This window comes from Podarcis cretensis (assembly GCF_951804945.1).
Source record: "Podarcis cretensis genome assembly, chromosome: 1".
In the NCBI taxonomy this organism is placed as follows: Eukaryota; Metazoa; Chordata; class Lepidosauria; order Squamata; family Lacertidae; genus Podarcis; species Podarcis cretensis.
This window is the reverse complement of record NC_137170.1, coordinates 55975056-55995674: the sequence shown is the minus strand read 5'-3', so window position 1 is coordinate 55995674 and position 20619 is coordinate 55975056. Positions and strand designations below refer to the sequence as shown.

General features: G+C 41.6%; 1 protein-coding gene across 2 annotated transcripts in view; it reads right to left on the bottom strand.

Moving 5' to 3' along the window:
• LRRC4C (leucine rich repeat containing 4C) overlaps positions 1 to 20619 on the bottom strand; it is a 621269-nt gene that overhangs the window by 267409 nt on the left and 333241 nt on the right. For both annotated transcript variants that reach the window (XM_079951502.1, XM_079951500.1), the window contains exon 3: positions 19833 to 19998. The gene's annotated coding sequence lies outside the window, so the exon portion shown is untranslated. The remainder of the gene's footprint in view (positions 1 to 19832; positions 19999 to 20619) is intronic.

Here is a 20619-nt window from a genome sequence, read left to right as displayed (position 1 = left end):
TGAGCAGCAAAACCAGACATTTCAAATAAAAAGGAGAAAAGGGGGTAGAAAGGGGAATAAATCTTGGAACTGCCAGTCCTTCACTGGAGTAAAAATGTGGCTCGTCTAGTTTTGGGGAAATTATCAGCTGTTTAACTGTCACAAGTGACATAAATTTTTACATAAAAGTGGGTTTTCCATGTGTCTCAATAGGCTCTGCAGTTGAATTGATCCTCCAGTGACTGTGTATAAATCACATGATGCCCATTGAGGCTGGGATTTGAAATTGAGCTGGAGGAACTCAGTGAAAAGGAACAGTCAGCTTCCTCTGGGATCTATAAATCTGCATGAGTGGCATGGAACAAAATAGGAGGGGGAAAGAGGGTAAAGAAATAAGTGAAGTATGAAAATAAAAGCAAGAGATGGTTTATAGTAAACATAGTTTCCTAGTTTGGGAAAGGAAATTTGATCCAGTAGTAGGTAGAAAAGGAAGTGATGGATGATGGCATCACATCTGATGAGTTTGTTTAATCACTTAATTAATATCTGTTGTTTGAGCATGAATAAAGGAAGTGAACTTCTTGGGTTCCATCCCACTTGATTAAAGAAATAGAATTGATTTTTTAAAACCAGCATTCAGCAGCATGATGGGAAACTGTAGAGCTATTATATTCAAGGCTTAACATCGGCTTAATATAAAAAAATGTTATATTTAGGACTTAATACCTTGTTTAGAATTTGAAACCTTTTTTTAAAATTTACATGAAAATGCATATCCATTTTTGAATCAAGTAATATTTAAGTAAGAAAATTGGTTGATCTAATAAGTATTAAAGATATGTGAGTGCATTTAGGCTGTTTTGTGGGTTTTCTGCTGGTTATTCCTGGTGGTCATTTATTGCCCAGTAGGTTAGAGATGGAGCTTCTGCTACCAGTGGAGGGGACACTATGTGCTATCCTAACCCTACCCCCCAGCCATCAACATCAAGGGGATTAGGACTGCAGCATTATAGAATTAAGCTCTTTATAAGCATCCGTGCTTAAATGTTCTGTTGTACTTCAGGATTTATATGAGAAGCTGAGAAAACCTATTTGAAGTGGTGGCAAGAGTCAGCAGGGACAATGTGTGCAATTGTGATTTCCCTCCTTTTCTCCTATACACATCCACTGAATATCTGAAAAGGGCTTGTGTCATGCTGGGAGAGAGAAACGATTTCAATATGATATATAAACCAAGAAGACACATGAACAGAGGGAGACAGGAACAATTGTTTCAACTATAAAAAGTTCTGTGTGAAGCATGCAATCTTCCCATTCATCTGTAAGGCAGAGATCAAGCTAATAGGCTGCCTCATTTAGGAAATGGAACATTAGGAACTCAGTTTTGAATGCTTTTGCTATTATATTCTTTTATGACTGAAGCACTATTGTTTGATGAAGCATTTTATCTGAGATGGCATCTTTCAAGAGATTAATGAGCTACTAGACCTAGCAAGCTTAAACGAGCATTCTTCCAAGCTTTAAATACATCCCAGTTAATATTAATTAAATCACAAGGAGCATGAGAAAATAACACTTATATGTCTATAATAACATAATATTATTGTGAAATTTTTTTCTGGCAATAGTCCTGGAATTTGGATAGGAGCAACTTAGACAGGCACAACGTAAGGTCACTGAGGACAAACAACACCCACTAGGCCATAGGGTTACCAGACGTCTCTGGTTCCTGGGGACAGTCCCCGGATTTGCAAATCTGTCCCTGGACAAATTCTGTCCCCGGAATGTCCCCAGATTTGCAAATCTGTCCCCGGGAAACGTGGCAGCAGCCTTCTCAGCACCCCGGAGCTAGCCTGGTAGCGCAGTTGGCTCTGACTAGCTTCAGGAGCTGCTCGCTGCTCACTGCTCGCTGCTTCCGCCACTGCCAAAGGGGAACCGGGACGTCTGGTGGTACAGATCTCCTGGCCCCTCCCCCCTTTATTTTGACAGATCGGAGGAGGCTCGGGAGTCGTGGGCAGGCAGCCGTTGCCCAGGAGGGGCTCAAGGTGCGCGGTTTCTCTGCCAGGCAAGGTGCAAAGCCCTTCTTTTGCACCCTGTGAAACATAAATGCACAGAGTTTCTAAAAAAATGGCCAATGGCCACCCACCCGCGACTCCCGAGCCTTGCCCGATCAGACAAAACAAAGGGGGAAGGGGGAAGGAGATATGGGGAGGCTCGGGAGTCGTGAGTGGCCATTGCCCAGTTTTTTTTAAAAAAACTCTGCCATTAATGTTTCACAGGGTGTGAAAGAGGGGCTTTGCATGTGTCCTTGGGCCCAGGATCTTTTCCTCACCATCCCCACTACTGACTTCCTGTTGCTACTCAGCTTCAAAAAAAAATAAAAAATAAAAAATATGTCTGACTGCCTTGTGTAATGAGAGCTCATCAATGTCTCTTGAGAGAGCAGAGTTCAAACTGAGATCTTTGCTACTTTATAATACCTTTATGGCCTGAGTCCCACGAGGAGATTCTGCACATACCTCTGTTACACAGAGAGAAATCTCTAAAGCCATTAGCTATCCCTCCCTCCTTTTTTCCCTTCAAGGAAGAATAGTAACAAAAGGTGCTACGTTACGCTGTTATTACATGGAAAAGTTGGGTATTTCTACCCAGCCATTCCCTTGCTTGCAAAGAGTGGAAAAGCACTTTCAGTGGAAGTGCGTTTTCTTCCCCTAGAGCACACCCTCTCCACTCTCCACTCATGCGCCTTTGCTTTGATTTGCCTGCATAAAGTCAAGAAGAGGCCAGATGCTGTTTACTAGGTTATGAGACATGAAGAGAACACGGCCCAAGGTGATGGATTTCATTTGCAAAAAAGCTATTATGCTGCTGTCAGCATTTTGTCAGCTAGCTGCCAGCAACTATGACCAAGATGTGCCTCTTTTCCAGCATACCACAGCAGGATATTCTTACCCTTTTAAAGGGATAGGAGGTATGGGATGGTAGAAGCTTCACAGGAGGCAACTAGAGATGCAAAAGCCACATTAGTTGTTCCTACTGTTGCACAAATTTAGGAAATTGTCACCAAGTGTTTCCCCAATTGAATTTGGAGGTTCCTGCTCCAAACAGAAAAGGAAGAAAGAAAACATTTTCAATTTCTCAGTACTGCACAGTCATGTGGTATTTCAAACCCTATAGTAAGAGTCAATTGGCACAGCACAATCTTGCTTGCAAGTAAGTCCCATTGAGTTCATGGGTAGCGCTATGGTCTAAACCACTGCGCCTCTTGGGCTTGCCGATCAGAAGGTTGGTGGTTCAAATCTGTGTGATGGGGTGAGCTCCTGTTGCTCTGTCCCAGCTTCTGCCAACCTAGCAGTTCAAGAGCATACCAGCATGAGTAGATAAATAGGTACCGCTGTGGCAGGAAAGTAAACGGCATTTCCATGTATTCTGGCACTCATCACAATGACCCGTTGTGCCAGAAATGGTTTAGTCATGTGGCCACATGACCTGGAAAGCTGTCTGTGGACAAACGCTGGCTCCCTTGGCCTGAAGTGAGATGTGCGCCACACTGCATAGTCGCCTTTGACTGGACTTAACCGTGCAGGGGTCCTTTACCTTTATGCCTACAGCCTAAGGTTGTTATCCTTAACAGACATACTCCATTGCAGTAAGCCCAATTTTCTTCTATGGAACTTAGAATCATGTAAAACTCTGCATTGTCAAGGATCCCTATTGTAGGACTAATTAAGGAAAGGTGACTGAGTGAGAGGCTCAAGTTTAAACAGTTCAGTGGTAGTTCATTTGTCTTGAGGACTGTAATTCTGTTAACAGACTTGGGATCACAATCACATTTTGTAAAGCTTATGCAAGGTATGCCTTTAGTTTTTTAAGGCATTTCCATATATAATATTCCAGTATATAATATCCAGTGTGCACTATGATGTGCATTCAGAACTCTTGCACATATAGGCTTCCTAATTCACCCCAGTGGAGAATACAACTTTTGGACTCTAGGCACACAGAAATGTTGCCTCTATTGAAGAAAGCAGATAAATATGTCAAGGTCAGGAGAGCTATAACCTGAGTCTCCATGCTCCACAAGAATTGTTTTTAGAGGGGTTGTAAGGGTTTCCTGGTATATTTCAATTGAACGTTCTGCACAAGCCATGACTTCAACTGCCATCAATCCCTGTTATTTGCATAGCAAAAGGAAGCCCCAAAATCATGGTAAGGTTGTTCAAGCTTCACTGTCAGCAAGACACAAGTAGTATTAATAGTGCAAGGTTTTCCCAAAAGTCCCATTGCTTTAGCAAAATCTGCCACTAGCTTTGAAATTTTTGCTTTTTCCCTGAATAAAACAACAACCCAGAACATATATTTTGTTTGTCAATACTGCTTTTACTGGTTCACCCGTGGGCGCATACATTTTGTAACAAAAGCTCCTACTGGACTATTTGATTTTAAACAGAGGGTGTGTGCCAAGTATATGCCAAAAATATGCCTACAAAACAAATGTGATACGACCATTGTATTAGACTAAAGGGTGGGGAAGTGATTGGTATGCTCACAACAGATGCCCAACCAAATATGGAACATGCCCCTACGACAGCTTCAAAAAGAAAGCCACTAAGTTGTGCTCTGTATTGTTCAATGCACTTGCACAAGAACAAATCATCTTAACGTCTATCGGTATAATATAAAGCTACCTTTCCAATCACATTCCACTCAGTCTCATATTCTTCTTCTTACCCTACAAATCACGTTAGCAGTATGATCTCATGGGTCTTAACAAATTTGAGGAGGGCTGTATGAGTAGGAGTGGGGAGGGCTGAAAACATACCAAAGCAGGAAGAGAATTAGTTAGCTTAAACCCAGGAAATCATTCTAGCACTTAAGCTATATACTATGATTGCATTGGCACCTTTCCTAATTTATAAGTGAGTTTAATTTGGAGCAGTGCTACATGGAAGGTGTGAAGATATGAACCTTGAATTTTAATGGAAAACATTCTGGATAATTTTCAGCACAGGCCATGGAAATTAATGATGCACACATTCACTCGGCTGCTTCCCAAAATCAGAGTGTGCATGTCTCTGTGTGAAGGTTTGAGCAATTCAGAAAATGAATGACCCTCCGGTGGACATAAGAAAGTCCTAGTGAATTAGTGATTCCAGGCAGAAGACAGCATGCACAGATTTATTGCAAACCTGAGACTTTTCTCTTCCTTGCCAAGCAATACCCAGTGCTCTAGAGAGAGCAGAAGCTAAACTCTGGCATGTTTGCTCTGCAGGTACAGAATACCAGACTTTACAATGCTGGTTCATTCACTTCTTTTTAATTACTTAATTCATTACTGATGAATACTGCCCGAGTTAGAATAATGGAGCAGGTAGCTGAATAACCAGACTGACAGTACAAAACAACTTCCCCCTCCATGGCATTCTTCAAATGTTTTGGACTCCAATTATCCCTGATCATTAGCCATGCTGGCTGGGGCTGATGGGAATTATAGTACAAAACACCTGGAGGCCACAATATAGGGATGGCTGGCACAAGGAGACCATCAGACAACTCCCTTAATCATTGCCTTTATCTGATTTACTTCATCAACATCATCGGCTAGTTAACCCTGATCTGAAAGACCTACTGTTTGTTTTCCTTGTGAGGGTATATCAAGATACGGGACTTAAACTGCTTCAAATCATTCCATTTGCCAAGGAAATCTGGGGACTTTAGTCCCTTGAGACCGAGACCAACACTTCTATTCCCAAGGTCATGGATACAAGTCTCAGATACTCAGAGTACTCACCTCAAAAAAAGAGAAGACCATTATAAGCCTCAAATTCAGAATCAGAAGTGCCAGTATCTTTATTTGCATCAGCCACTAGCCATATCAATAAAATAAAATAAAATAAAATAAAATGTACCGAAGATAGAGGTGAAAATTTAACTATACAAAATACTTGTTGGGGGTTTTCTTTTCTGGCTTGTATTTCAACCCAACCCTGAAAATAATCCCCCTATAACTCTTCTGTTAAGGGGGAATGGCAGTAGATTTTTTCTTCTTCTTCATAGTGTGAACTGATCTGAATGTTAGTTGCTTCTAACACTATCATTTGCGTGGACAGGCGGAGTCCCCAGATCCCGAGTGGTCCCCCCCGTCATGTGGAATAACGACTCTAGACAACGTGCTATGGGATTAAATTGGCCACAACTTTATTAAATTTCAAATGTGGGTAGACCTTGGCTCAGGCATTGGGCGTTCTCCCTCCCTAGTCCCCAGCCGGGGTCCTAGGGAGCATCAGGGTTATCCAGTGTGTGTGGGGGGGATGGGCCGGCTCTGGAGAACATATGTTCAAGCAGAGATAGCCGCCCCCGTTACGCCGCCGCAGGGGAGAGCAATGACGACCTTTCGGCGTACGGCCAAAGCCTCCCTTCAAAAACCCCTTTAACGGGGAACCCTGGTATCGCCACCGCAAAGAGGAAGATGGACTAAAGGATTCCGCCCAAGGCCCGATACCGCCAAAGTTGTGACGTTTTGCTACGGGAAAGGCGAAACCTGCCAATGCAGGGAAATTCCTTTCCGGCCCTTTAACAGCGACCTTATCGTAGCAGCGCCCGCATACCTGTGGAGAGGTTAACCTGCAAAACCTATGAAGAAAAGTTAACCTGCAAAAGAAGACATTAACTGAGGGTGGGTAGGGTGGGAGAAGCTCTGGAGCCAAGTGAGGATTAACAAGTAAGATCCACCCTCTATTGTGTGGGCAGGTAATCCCTCCCCTTACCTGGCCTGGTTTCCCTGGCAACGCTTCCCCCAGGTGGGATTGGACAACTCACTGGGGTTAGGCGGGGACCTCCAGGTATCCCACCTGAGGGAAGGCAAAGCCTATGCTGATGGGGCCACTCCAGATCCAGGGCTGCACGCGTCCACGCAAAAGGCGCCCCCCGTTTTAAGTGGGGAGCGGTCATTATCATTGGTATCTGAAGAAGTGTGCATGCACACAAAAGCTCATACCAATAACAAACTTAGTTGGTCTCTAAGATGCTACTGGAAGGAATTTTTTTGTTTTGTTTCAACTGTCATTAGCAATCAGGTACTCCCCTACAAAGCTATGGGAGGGACCAAAGCACAGTAGTACAGTGTGTGTTTTGTATGTAGAGAGTCTTAGGTTCATCCTCTGAAACCTAAAGTTTAAAAGGACCAGGTTTCAGATGATGTGAAAGACAACTGCCTGAGATCTTGATGAGTCACTGTCAATCAGAGTAGACCCTATAAGATTAGATAGACAAATAGTTCTAACCCAGTACAAGAGATCTTCCTATGATCTATGTGGAAATTCACCAACAAGTTCATGTCCACTGTTTTGAGGCATTCCACTTCAGGGTTTGCAGTGCATGAAACCCCATTTTATCTTACAGAATCTAATGAGATGCATGAGGGATATTTATTGCAATATAGAATCCTGAAACATTTTCATTTTTAGCATAACCATGTACCTCATTGAATCAAGAGAAAGAAAAATAAATCATTCATAAAGATATGGATGTATTTATTTCCCTTTACCTTCCTTGCTGTTCTGCTCTAAACAGAGGGAATAGTCAACCAAAGAAACCAGCAAGAAAAGGAGAATTTTAAGTGTGTGTGTGTGTGCGCGCACACACACGCATTTAAAAGTATGAAAATGTTAGGTTATCAGCCTGGATATGCCACGTTTCATCTCATCATTGCTAGATGTGAGCAACAAAAACAGAGTTAATGTTCCATAGTCAAAGCAGAAGTGACAGTAATGCCCAAGAATGGACTTTTACACAAAGAACTCCTCAGCAAAAATAAATAAATAAATAAACAATAAATAAATAAATAAAAGAAAATGAGGAGGGAGCTCAAAATGTCAAGTGCAACAGAAGTTTACATTATTCCAAGTCCTTGACTTCTGCCCTGCTTAAGCTTCTTAGTTCTCTATGTGTCCAACATAGTGGACTTGCAACATATTGTTGGCAAATCACTCATTTCCCCATGTTAATCACTAGAAAAATCAATAGAGCTAACATTGCTTGTGTGAAAAACACCTCTTCCTTGCAAAGAGAAGGAAATCATCCTCATGAAAAACATTTCTCCCGGGGAATAAATGCATGAATAAATAACTTATTAGAACATTTGGGAAATGCAATAGCACTGAGCTTCATCACTGCAACTTGTTCATGGTAAAACCTCCTGTTTTTTCACTCACAGCATTGCGTTCGTCATTAGTGATGCTTTAGCGAGGTGGATTGATGGCAGGCTCTTGTACATTAATGTATGCTTGAATGGGCAAAGATGCTCTGGGCCCATATTTGGAACCAAGTGCTAATGATAGCAAAAGCATACCACATTGATGGCAATCCTGCCCCTCATCCCCACAGCAGTTGTGGAAATACAATAATTGAATGCATTCAGATGAAAATGTTCTGAGCAATTCTCCCTACAGGGGGAGGAAAGTCAGCAGCTCAACCATTGCAACATCCAAATCCCTGCCAGTTTACAGCAACCATAATGGGGAGCTGCAGCCAATCTCATTACAGTCAACAGGAGAGAATTAACTGTGCCAGCTCCAGGGCTGGGGTACTTTAAGGGCCTATGTTGGGATTCTCAGGAGATTAAGGAGGAACAGGATCCCATGAATCCATGGCTTCACTAGACATGCCCCATTCCTGGATCCACTACCAGCGGAGCATCTGTAGGCCAGTATTAAAACTGGCTTGCCATTTGTTTCTTGAACTTATATACTGCTTTATATTCCAACAAATCTCTAAATAGTATAACTCCTCCAACAACAAAAATCAGTATTATATAAATATATATAATGTCCATGTTCTCTGCAACCAATACTAGTAATTAACAACAACCCATATTTTAAGTAATACAATTAAGCAATAAATGTCTCTAAACAGTAGACATAAGTAAAAATGAAAATGAAACAAGAGTGAATAAAATACAAAATAAAGAATACATCGAGATATAGCTTCAGAGCGCAACGTATAGTAATTACAATATACCGTATTTTTTGCTCTAAAAAGTAAGGGGAAATGTGTGTGCGTCTTATGGAGTGAATGCAGGTTGTGCAGCTATCACAGAAGCCAGAAGAGCAAGAGGGATTGCTGCTTTCACTGTGCAGCGATCCCTCTTGCTGTTCTGGCTTCTGAGATTCAGAATATTTTTTTTCTTGTTTTCCTCCTCCAAAAACTAGGTGCGTCTTGTGGTCTGGTGCGTCTTATAGAGTGAAAAATACGGTATGAGAATCTCAAAAATGTCACATGCACAAACAGCATCCTCACATGTAAGAGCACACACAAATCAGGAATTCAGGAAGCAAGCTGTCAAGACTCAATGACCACACCCTTCACACATACCCTACATCACTCCACTCCACTCTGCAGTTCTCACTTTTTTAAAAAAAGGAAACACTCAAAAATGCAACAAGTGACACTCATGTACAATTCCAACGGCAGATGAAAAGTCAAACGCACATACACACAAATTCATTTCTACCCTGTCTCTGTCTCACCTAAGTTTTGTTTGAATTTGGAGGCCTTCAGGAGTCAGGACTACTTTCACACGTATTGTCTTCTGACAGAGGACTTGATTTACATGTTGTAGTGGGGTGTATTATAGTGTTTTAAAAGGAACTCACAGCCTTCTTTGATTTTTGCCTTAACTGTAAGTATTTACCTGGGGGGTTGCGTTCTGAGGCATCGCACAAGTCAGCCCACCCCGTTCCGCCCCCTTCCAGTGCTGAAAATGGTGTGTGTGTCAGCAGTCGCACACAAATCAGAAGTTCCTTGTTTATGTACATGTTAGCAAGCTGGTGACTGTTGGCATTTGCCAATAATCAAAAAAGCTACATGAGGCCCAATAGGAAATATAGGAAATTTCTGTGTCAAAAAGCAGAGTAATGACACACCAGTGACATTGTAAATAGTTTTGTCTGGAACAGATAGACCTTTGAACATGTATTGAAGGCACTCATTTGGTTGTAACATTTACTGAAAATGTCAAAATTTTATAATATTTCCAGTGGACTTTACAAACTTTTAAGTTTAATGGTGATTGTAACCATTCACCAATGTAAATCATATAGCTCCTCTTGTTTATTTATATGCAATGATAGATTAAACTGAGGCGCAGCTTGGTCCAGAAAAAAAAGAGATCTATGACAACAAAGAGGCAAGTTTGAGAATATACACAGATACTTTCCATCCCCTTTGAATAATCATTAGTAGTCCTCCCCTATTTGAAATTGGACAGAGTTGAGCTCAAACATTTTTATCTTAAGGATGTTACTGAGAAATTCCAAAAGAACTTCTCTTTTCACATTTCTCAGCAATGTGCAAAGAGAGTGCTTACGTTTACAGCACCTCCATCGAACTAATTCCTGGATCGGTTGTGAGAAGCTGGTTTCAGGCACTAGGCCTGTTGGCAGACCAACTCTACATTCCAAAGATGTCTGCAAACATGACGTGAAGGCTAGCAACATTAACCCCGCTGTATGGGAATCTCTTGCAGATGACTGTCTGTCTGGAGACAGACAGGTTGTGTATCCACAGCAGTAACCAGAAAATGAATGACTGCTGGGAGGAACGCAGAGAGAAGAAATGGCATGGTTCTTCTGCAGCAGCAAACCTGGATGCCTTCATCTGCTCCACCTGTGATAAAACATCTCTCTCCTGTATTGGTGTCTACAGCCACAGCAGACACTAACTCTCCAACAGGTTTGAATTTGCTCCCCCATGATCCACAATGGATATGTGCTTTTTCCTCCTTCACACACTATTCTTCCTTCAGAACTGCCAGGGAACTTGAGAAGCCACCCTCAACTGATTGTCCTTGGGGCGATTCTGTTAGGGTTTTAGTTGAGTTTAGTTTTGAACACCGCAGAAGAGAAATTGCAACAGGCATTGTTCCTCTACAGCGCTTGCTGATGAGACCAAATAAAAGTCAAAGCATCAAGGAAAACCATTCACATCTGACTCTTTGATGCCCATCATGAGAATAACCTCTAGGTGTTATGCTGTCAGCCTGGAACTAAATGTAAGGCGAATGCAGACAACCCCATTTACTATTTGATATTTGCCCTATGTACCCTTACTCCCATTCACCAACCTGTCATTCTATGCAGCACATAGCATGGGCACTCAGCTCCTCCCTGTCTCTTACTGAAGAAGGAAAATGTTTTTGACTTGATGTCAGTGCCTACAAAATGCAGTCAGAGAGTGATGAGATCAGCTTGAAAGCTTTCTGTTATACAAACAAGGAGAGAAGGCATTTCTCCCTCTTGCCATCAAATTCACACCCAGTGAGATGGAAGGTGACCTCCATAAAAAGGGGGCTATTTTTTTGAATGACAGAAAGAGAAGCCAAAATTGAAAGGGCTTGAAATGACTTTTTCCCCTTAGTCTGCATTGTGCTTTAAAGTACCTGAAAGGATGCGTAAAACTATGCAACTATCCCTGTCTTGCAGAGGCAGCCCTGACATTATGGAAAGAGAGGGGGCAGCCTCAGGCAGCAGATTGGGGTTATAATAAAAGGGCATTAAACTATTACTTAATTTGTTGTTATTGGGTTGATTGTTTGCTTGTTTTTACGCCCAGTAGTGAGTGCTTGTGGAATTCTTTACCTCGGTTGTTGAAGTAATTTAACTGACTGCACACTAAGTTGTTGCACTAACAGAAGCCAGAACAAGATGCTGCTTTTGGTAATTTAACAACAACAGCAAAAAATACCCACATGCAAGCATTCATGGCACTCTGTGCTTAGGAAAGAATGGTGCACAGATGCAGAAGGATGAGAGAAAGAGTGAGAGAGAGGCCAGATGCAAAAGAGGAAAGTGACCCTGAAACTTTAATGCCTGTGTAGAACAGAGACTTCTGGAAGATATAGCTGCCTTGGTCATGTCCACAGAATGGAAGATGGCAAGGTCCCCAAGGACGTACTCTACAGGGAGCTGGCTTCAGGCACCAGGCCCCTTGGCAAACCAACTCTGCATTACAAAGATGTGATGCAATGCAAATTTGACATGAAGGTTGGAAACTTCAACCCTGTTGTGTGGGAATCCCTTGCAGATGACTGCAGTGCCTGGAGACAGTTAGGTCGTGTACCCACAGCAGTGGCCAGAGGAGGAAATACTGCTGGGAGGAGTGCAGAGAGAATAAATGCCATGGTACACCTGTAGCAGCATGACCAGATGCCTTCATCTGCCCCAGCTGCAACAAGGCATGTCTCTCCCACATCAGTCTCAACAGCAGAGCCTTCCAAACTTTTCATGTCGGTGATACATTTTTTAGACATGCATCATTTCACAAAACAGTAATTCAGTTTTACTAGCAAATTGGAGGTTAAACCAACCTCTTTCCAGCCCCGGGAGGAGCACAAAGAGTGTTCACGTGACACACCTACACACTGCAGCCGACACACCGTGTTGTGACGCACAGTTTGGAAAGCTCTGCTCTACAGCCACAGCAGGCTCTGTAACCTTCCAAGAGTTTGACCTCACCCCCTAAGGCGCACTCCTCCATTGACTCCTGAGACAGATAGATGCAATCAATAGCTTGCCCTCTTCTACATAACTAGGAGCAGGAGTCCTGTCCTTTTTTGTATCTGGCCATCTAAGAGATGGGGGCAGAATATATAGAACAAATCCTATGTAGGTCTACTTAGAAGTCCCATTGTGTTCAATGGATTGGAAAGCCTGTACTCAGTTTCTTGATCCACCTACTGTTATCTGTGGCTGTACCTACCTCTGGTTCTGCACACTATTAACTGCCCTGCCCTGCACCCTACCAGCCCCCACTGACACTAGCACAGTATTTCAATTGTCCATTTTATGTTCAACTCTATAATATCCAGCACTGTACACAGTAGTCCAGATGTAGCTGTCCCATGTTGTTGTTGTTTAGTCGTTTAGTCATGTCCGACTCTTCGTGACCCCATGGACCAGAGCACACCAGGCACTTCTGTCTTCCACTGTCTTCCGTAGTTTGGTCAAACTCATGTTCGTAGCTTTAAGAACACTGTCCAACCATCTCATCCTCTGTCGTCCCCTTCTGCTTGTGCCCTCAATCTTTCCCAACATCAGGGTCTTTTCCAGGGAGTCCTCTTCTCATGAGGTGGCCAAAGTATTGGAGCCTCAGCTTCAGGATCTGTCCTTCCAGTGAGCACTCAGGGTTGATTTCCTCCAGAATGGATAGGTTTGATCTTCTTGCAGTACATGAGACTCTCAAGAGTCTCCTTCAGCAACATAATTCAAAAGTATTAATTCTTCGGCGATCAGCCTTCTGTATGGTCTGTCCCATAGATATGTATAAATGAATTACAATACACCCCCCCCCAAATCACCTTCCTAAGATTCCCCATCATGGAATTTGCCTTTTTTGAACATCATTGTCATTGCACAATCCCAAGAGTTTATCCAGGCTCCATCAGTGTTTACTTAAAGTCCAGATATTTGCTCCATTTACCATTTTTTTGCTTATCTACACAGTTTATGTGAAGAATACACATCCTTTCTTTGCATTCAGTGAACAGTTGTGCCTCTCACTTTAAGTACCTCAAGGAAGAAGATTGGCCATCAAACAAAACATGAAATATATGGCTATATTTGCTTTCAACAAGCTAAGACCCTTGCAGACTGTGCTGTGCTGTGCTGTCCTGTCCCACATAAGAAGTATTCGTTGAGTATGCAGTAATTTTTCACTAATGTATATATCAGCTGTGCAGAATTTATCTGCTGGAATAATTTGCTCTGCAATTCCAAAACACCCCACTCTCCAGTCTGATACGCAAAGTCATTTTCAACTCTAGAGTGGAAGTTTCCCAAGGACTGAGCATTTGTCAGGGTTTTTAGTTTATCAGTGCTTTCCAGGAACAAGTGTAATAAATCCAAAGTTGGATTAAGAATACAAAACCCTTCAAATAAGAACTCTTATTTGCAATATTACTGCTCAACTTCCCCTGGGTTATGTAATTTAGAGACTCATCATAATGGGTTCCATGCAGTGACAACACATGTTCAGAGATTGCTTGTTATCAGCTATTGGGCAATTTCACACAGTCAGAGTGTGATCAAAATAACTGCCAGAGAGATATATAACCATCTCCTAATGGTGTCATCTTATCTGTTTAAAATGTCATCTCACAATGTCAGAGAAATCATACAAGCACTTAAAATTTCCCCGTAATACTCTGTATAAAATTCAAAGTTATTATCTTTGGATAAAAGTGAAGATATTTCTCAAATCCAACAAAACTTCACAAAGGTCACTTTTTAATTTTTTCCTACATATTTTAGAACTTGGGTAAAAGGTAAAGGTAAAGGACCCCTGACCGTTAGGTCCAGTCGCAGATGACTCTGGGGTTGCGGTGCTCATTTCACTTTATTGGCCGAGGGAGCCGGCGTACAGCTTCCGGGTCATGTGGCCAGCATGACTAAGCCACTTCTGGTGAACCAGAGCAGTGCACAGACTTTTAAACTGCTGGGTTGGCAGGGGTAGGGACCAAGCAACGGGAGCTCACCCCATCGCGGGGATTCGAACCGCCGACCTTCTGATTGGCAAGCCCTAGGCTCTGTGGTTTAACCCACAGCGCCACCAGCGTCCCCCTGGAAAGTTAAGTCCAGTCAAAGGCAACTAAGGGGTGTGGCGCTCATCTCACTTTCAGGCCGAGGGAGCTGGAGTTTGTCCACAGACAGCTTTCTGGGTCATGTGGCCAGCATGACTAAACCACTTCTGGCACAACGGAACACCGTGACAGAAACCAGATTGCACAGAAACAACTTTTACCTTCCTGCCACAGCAGTACCTGTTTATATACTTGCAGGAGCGGGGACAGAGCGCAGGTGGCACTGTGGTCTAAACCACAGAGTCCCTTTAGAACTTTGATGAAAGCTCTCACTATAGATGTGTTCCACTTTTGCTACCTGATCAGTATTTGAGGAACAAGTCTATCAAGTGGTTCACATAAACAAATGGCTGATTTTTCTTCCCTGGAAGATTATTCTTGATTGTCCAGAAGTTTCACAGAGTAATTGTATGAAGGCACATCACTTTAAATCCCAAAATTCTGGTGGCTTTGTGGGGGAGGCCTCTACTAGTTGAAGAGCTGTCATGTTTCTCACAATGAGCATAAGATGCTGTTATATCATGACACACCATCATACGAAGAAGGACATTGTATGGGGGAGAAATGGTAATGGCAAAATATGTCACAAAACAGAAGAAAGAGCTCATGTTACTACCTAGTCAGGTCTTGCCTGCAAAGCCTACATGGAACACCACCACCACTGCTATTTTCTATAAAAAGAGGTGCTGGGACTCACCATGAACACTTCCCTTGTTCTCTTATAATGGCAATGGTGCCCACCTGAGAGGTACCAGAACTGAGTTCTGGCAAGTTCCAGCTGAAAAAAAGCCCTGACTACCACTAGTGAAATGGACAAGAAATTGGGGAGGGGGGATATTGCCTCAGTGCTAGTTAAATTAAAGAAAGAACACATAAAGGCAAATATATGTTTGCATTGGTAGAAAGTTTTTCATTTCCAGGAGATGAGTGAAGTCTGGATCTTCTCATAACGATCCCACAACTAGTGAATGTTTAAATTGACATGGGGAACAAGTCAATGCATTAAAAAAAAAAAAAAAAGTTGTAAATGTTCAAAGTCAGAACCACTTTTAATATTCTAGTTGCAGGCTTTTGGAAAATGTTATCTAAGTGAATGTTTAAAGACAAGGCTTCTCAGTTGAAATTCAGGATCTCTTATGCAAAAGCTATACTGGATCTAATGACTGTGTCTCATTCAAATGTGATACAAATATATAATTGAATAGAAGGAGACCTAGAAGCTAGATTGGATTATGACACAGACCACAAAGTTATTTTTCAGGGCCTAGGTAGTTAACAGACCATTCCTTTGTGCGGAGGGGGTTGCAATGCTACACAGGTATCACCAGTAGTTCATACAATTTTTTTTAAAACACACACATACACACACAAAGATGCAATATTTTCCTTAAATGGAGAAGTTGCAATGATAAAATGTACAGTACTGAAGTTGTCCATGCCTGTGTGTGCATGGCGGAAAGCAGTTCTGGGAACCATCAGTCAAGATGAAGCCTAAAACAGCAGCTATTTTGACAGTTAATTGTAGTAAGACTTTCAGTAATAAGTAATAATGTTGTCCCCCCCCCCCCCCCGCCCAGTTTCTTGAATCATCTCCCTATGTTTACCACAGCAAATATTACCTTGGGATGAGCCAGAAAATCTCAATGTGTAGCCATATGTAAAAAAAAGCAGGTCCTCTCCTTGGCAGATTCTACCTGGCAGCCATGAGCATATAAACCTGTTCCAGAATTTACCGTATTTTGCCCAATTGCTTCCCAGCCCAGATTCTGATGCGCTAAGGTTGATGAGATTTGTAGCTGCACATAACAAGTTCTTCAAGGTCAGTTGGAGGAGTAAAATCTGATTTTCCAAAGTTGGTAGATATATTTATTATCTACCCCACAAAAGACAGAACAAGACAACAGTTGCATGAATACACACTTGTGGGGTCTCTGTTCATTTCAGTTAAGGCATTTAAGCCACATGCATAGTCAAATCCATGTTTAGACCGCCTTTCTCCAAATAAATGAAATAATGCATCTGATCCATTTAGGAGCTCTTAGACTAATGTTACAGGGATTCCACTCATGCAACATTATTATTATTATTTTAACCCAGCAAGCATATCAGCTAATGTAAATGGAGGAGGAATTTATTCAAATTCATCCTTTGAATCAGCCCATCTGCACTGTTTTGTAAGTTCCTCCAACCCTCTGGAACATATTTTGGGGAGGGGAGGGAGCTATAGTAGGACAGGGCACTCAGAGAAAATCTCCCCTCCTCTTACAATAGTCATGTGTCTGAGGGGTCCATTTCACCTGTAATCGAATTTGAGCAAAGTGCTGTACAGTGGAGGAGAAATTGTGGGAAGCTTTACTTTATAGACTACACTTTTATCCTGTGTGAGCCACATAAATTGTATAAGGATAATAAGAATGCCTCCCTCAAACAAAAATATATTTTCAGCCTTTCCTATAATTTCCTCCTTTTTCTTGCCCACAATGAATAGATGTTCTCAGGTTGAAATAAATATACACATATACTCTCACTTTGTACTACTAGGTCCTACCAAATCCTTGATTATTTCTTGGCATTAACTATGATTGGTGACCTTTATTTTCCAGGTACAGTTATTATTATTGGTTTGCACCATGCATTATCCTACGGGATATCGCCTGGCCCATATGTCTGACTTGCTCACAAGGCTGCATCATGCTGGTTACACAATTTTCTGTAATCTGTGGTCTTTAGAAAGAATAATAATAATAATAAACACATTCTGGACCTTTTTGTTCCTTCTTTTTCACAAGGTATTCTTTAAATGTTTTTTCTTTTTTAGATCTTCACATAAATTAGAGCACAAAATGTTCAACTCACATAGGTTTGTCAGATGTATCTTATTGTTTAAGTCTTCTGTCAACAAATTATTTTACTTCAAATTGTCATGTCCCATTAGAGCAACAATAGTCACTGTAGGCTCAATAAGGCTCATCATACATTGTTAATTACGAGAGTTATTCAAGCATTTGTGATCCATTGTGTCAGCAAAGTTTGAAGCAACTACAAGCAGGTAAGAACGTACCATAATAAAATCCTGATAACATTAAAAACATGAAAATCTAGATACCATTAAAAACATGAAAATAAAGTAATCAGTATTATTAAAAAAAATAAAGTAATCAATGCAACAAATAAATGAATTGCAATAAAAATCAATCAAAAGGTTGGCAATACAACTGGAGGACAACAAAAAGCCTGGAATATTCCCATACTGTGCACCTTATCCAAGAAGGCAACCAACGTCCCAATGATCAAAGGTAAACCTATTTCTGCAACATTCCCTGACTTTCCCACTGACATCACTTCTGGCTGGTCCAAATGACAGCTAAGAATGACCTGATTCTGTACAACCATCACTCCCAGATAGTGTCTCAGAAGAGAACAATATGCTTGCTAGGAACTGATTAGATAAGGAATTGCAGAACAGTGTGTAATAAGCATACTGATCAACCCTAATTTCAAATTTACAGTCAAATTCTTTTGGTGGCTTTATGTAGACAATGAAAAGAATATGTGCCAAAACAAAACCATACATAACTGCACATAAGCTTGGAAGTGAAGCTAGTGAAGAAGCATTTTCGAGGAGGGCTACCCTTTGGATGTCTTCTCCAAGAAAAGAAAAGAAATCAGTAGGCTTCCTACTTGGTGCCAACAAGGGATTCCAACTTCTCAGTTCATATAAGAAGATCAATATGGATTTGTACTGCACAGCGTAAAGTGCCAGTGAGGAGTCCTGAATAATCAGCAGGGGTGAATGGCTGCTTTGAATTCTTCCCCACCCCCAGTAATCCACTAGGGCCACTGAAGCTGTTTCTGTCATATCAATGGATAGTTGTCACTTGATGGTGAACACTAGAGAGTTGGCTTTTCATCATATTTAGGGAGTAGATTCTTAAGGTGCTAGTTTTCTATCATGATCACTTGTATCGACCCAAATTTATTTTGGGATTTGTCCAACAGCAGGTGGAAGAAGCCAATGGACTGAAAGCCTTTTGGGTTTCTTCTTTCATAGCTTGGGAACCTGGGGAAAAGATTTGTTGTCTCTTTGCGGGGGCGGGGGGGGGATGAGCTACAGTGGTACCTCGGGTTAAGAACTTAATTCATTCTGGAGGTCCATTCTTAACCTGAAACTGGTCTTAACCTGAGGTACCACTTTAGCTAATGGGGCCTCCTGCTGCTGCCGCGCTGCTGGCACACGATTTCTGTTGTCATCCTGAGGTAAAGTTCTTAACCTGACGTACTATTTCTGGGTTAGCAGAGTCTGTAACCTGAAGCGTCTGTAACCCGAAGCGTCTGTAACCCGAGGTACCACTGTACATTCTTCTTTAATGCAACATGCTAGAATGGAAATCTACTGTGCTGAGATGATGACAATGTCATTTAGCAGGCTTATTTTAGATTTATATAGTCTTCCAGCCTCAGCTATCCTGACATGGTTTGGAACTTTGATCAAAGTTTTAAAATGGTATTAGGATGTTCCTGTAGTCCTTTAGAAGAGCATCTTACATTCTCTCGAGGGTTTGAAATACACAACCTATGTATGTGACTGTTCACCATGCCTACTGGATCTGGTCCAAAACATCAGGATGACAGCAGCTTGGGGAAGGCTGCTTTAGGATGTGTAAATGGGTTGCCTCTGGACACACCAGTTTGAATTCACATATGGAAGAATGACTTTGAAAGTTATCATGGCACTGAATGGAATGCAGCAAGTTCTCTTCCAAGCTAAATACAAAATAACTTCATTTGATTGCAGCATCAAGCTGTCAGAGCCAACTTTAGAGCTAACAAAGGGGGGGATAGTCAACTTCCCAAAACACTATGTTCTGTGATAATGTCACAGTTTGCACCCACATTCACAACATGGAACGCTGTCAACAAAGTCAGACACATCCATAAGACTCATGCAGAAGAGACTGTCCTACTGCTATTTCAACTCCACTGAAGTGTCCAACATCATCAATTTTAAGGTCAGCTTAACATCAATTCCCCAAAAAATAAATCACCATCAGCAGTAATATTTTTACAAGGTTGTTTTCCTCCTCTTTGTAACAGACTACTAAAAACAAATGACATGGATGAAATAGAAATGGCACTCACAGTGCAGCTATGCACACATTCTTGGAAGAGAGAAATGTCACGGAACTTGAAATGAAAAAATAAATAAATAATGGATTACCTGTGCAGGATTCTTCATTGGAAAACATCCCAAATTTCCAAAATGGAGTCCATTTGCTGATTTGTTTGTTGTCTCTTACTCTGTATGTCTCCTCATCAACAGATTGAATAGGGCAATTTGCTTTTGTTCTCTGACCATTCCCCACTGTTTTTCTTTTCACTTGGACCTGGGTAGGAAAATATTGACATTGAAATAATTATTTCATTCTATATAAACAGTCTTTTAAAATACTAAAACATTTCAAATGCTTCACATTTTCTCCTCAAAAATAGCCACAAAACAATAATAGATTGCTACAGTTGCCAAAAACATAAACTCTTCTTAAATTTAAGAAGAGGTGATGATGGGGTTTTCTGGTGTAACTGCACGTATTTCTGTTCAATTATGAAAAGCAGAATATTCAGCAGCAATCAGTGAAGCAGTTTGTTAGGCACAACCTGCCAGTAACTGGTCATGAGTGCAACTGAGTGGGAGCAAAAAATTATTTCTCACTGTTATCTATGACTGCACAGCAGTGCCTGTGGATGCGGGCAATACCTCAGAAACCACCAGGTAACTCAAAAGTATATCCCCCTTCATAAAATTTATGCACTGCTTGATTGTAAAAACCCTCAAAGCAGTTTTGCATATATAAAAAAATTAAAATTAAGAAAACAGTACAACAGTACAACCTTCCCGCTTGTAAGCGGTCCCTATTTATCTACTTGCACCCGGGGGTGCTTTCGAACTGCTAGGTTGGCAGGCGCTGGGACCGAGCAACGGGAGCGCACCCCGCTGCAGGGATTCG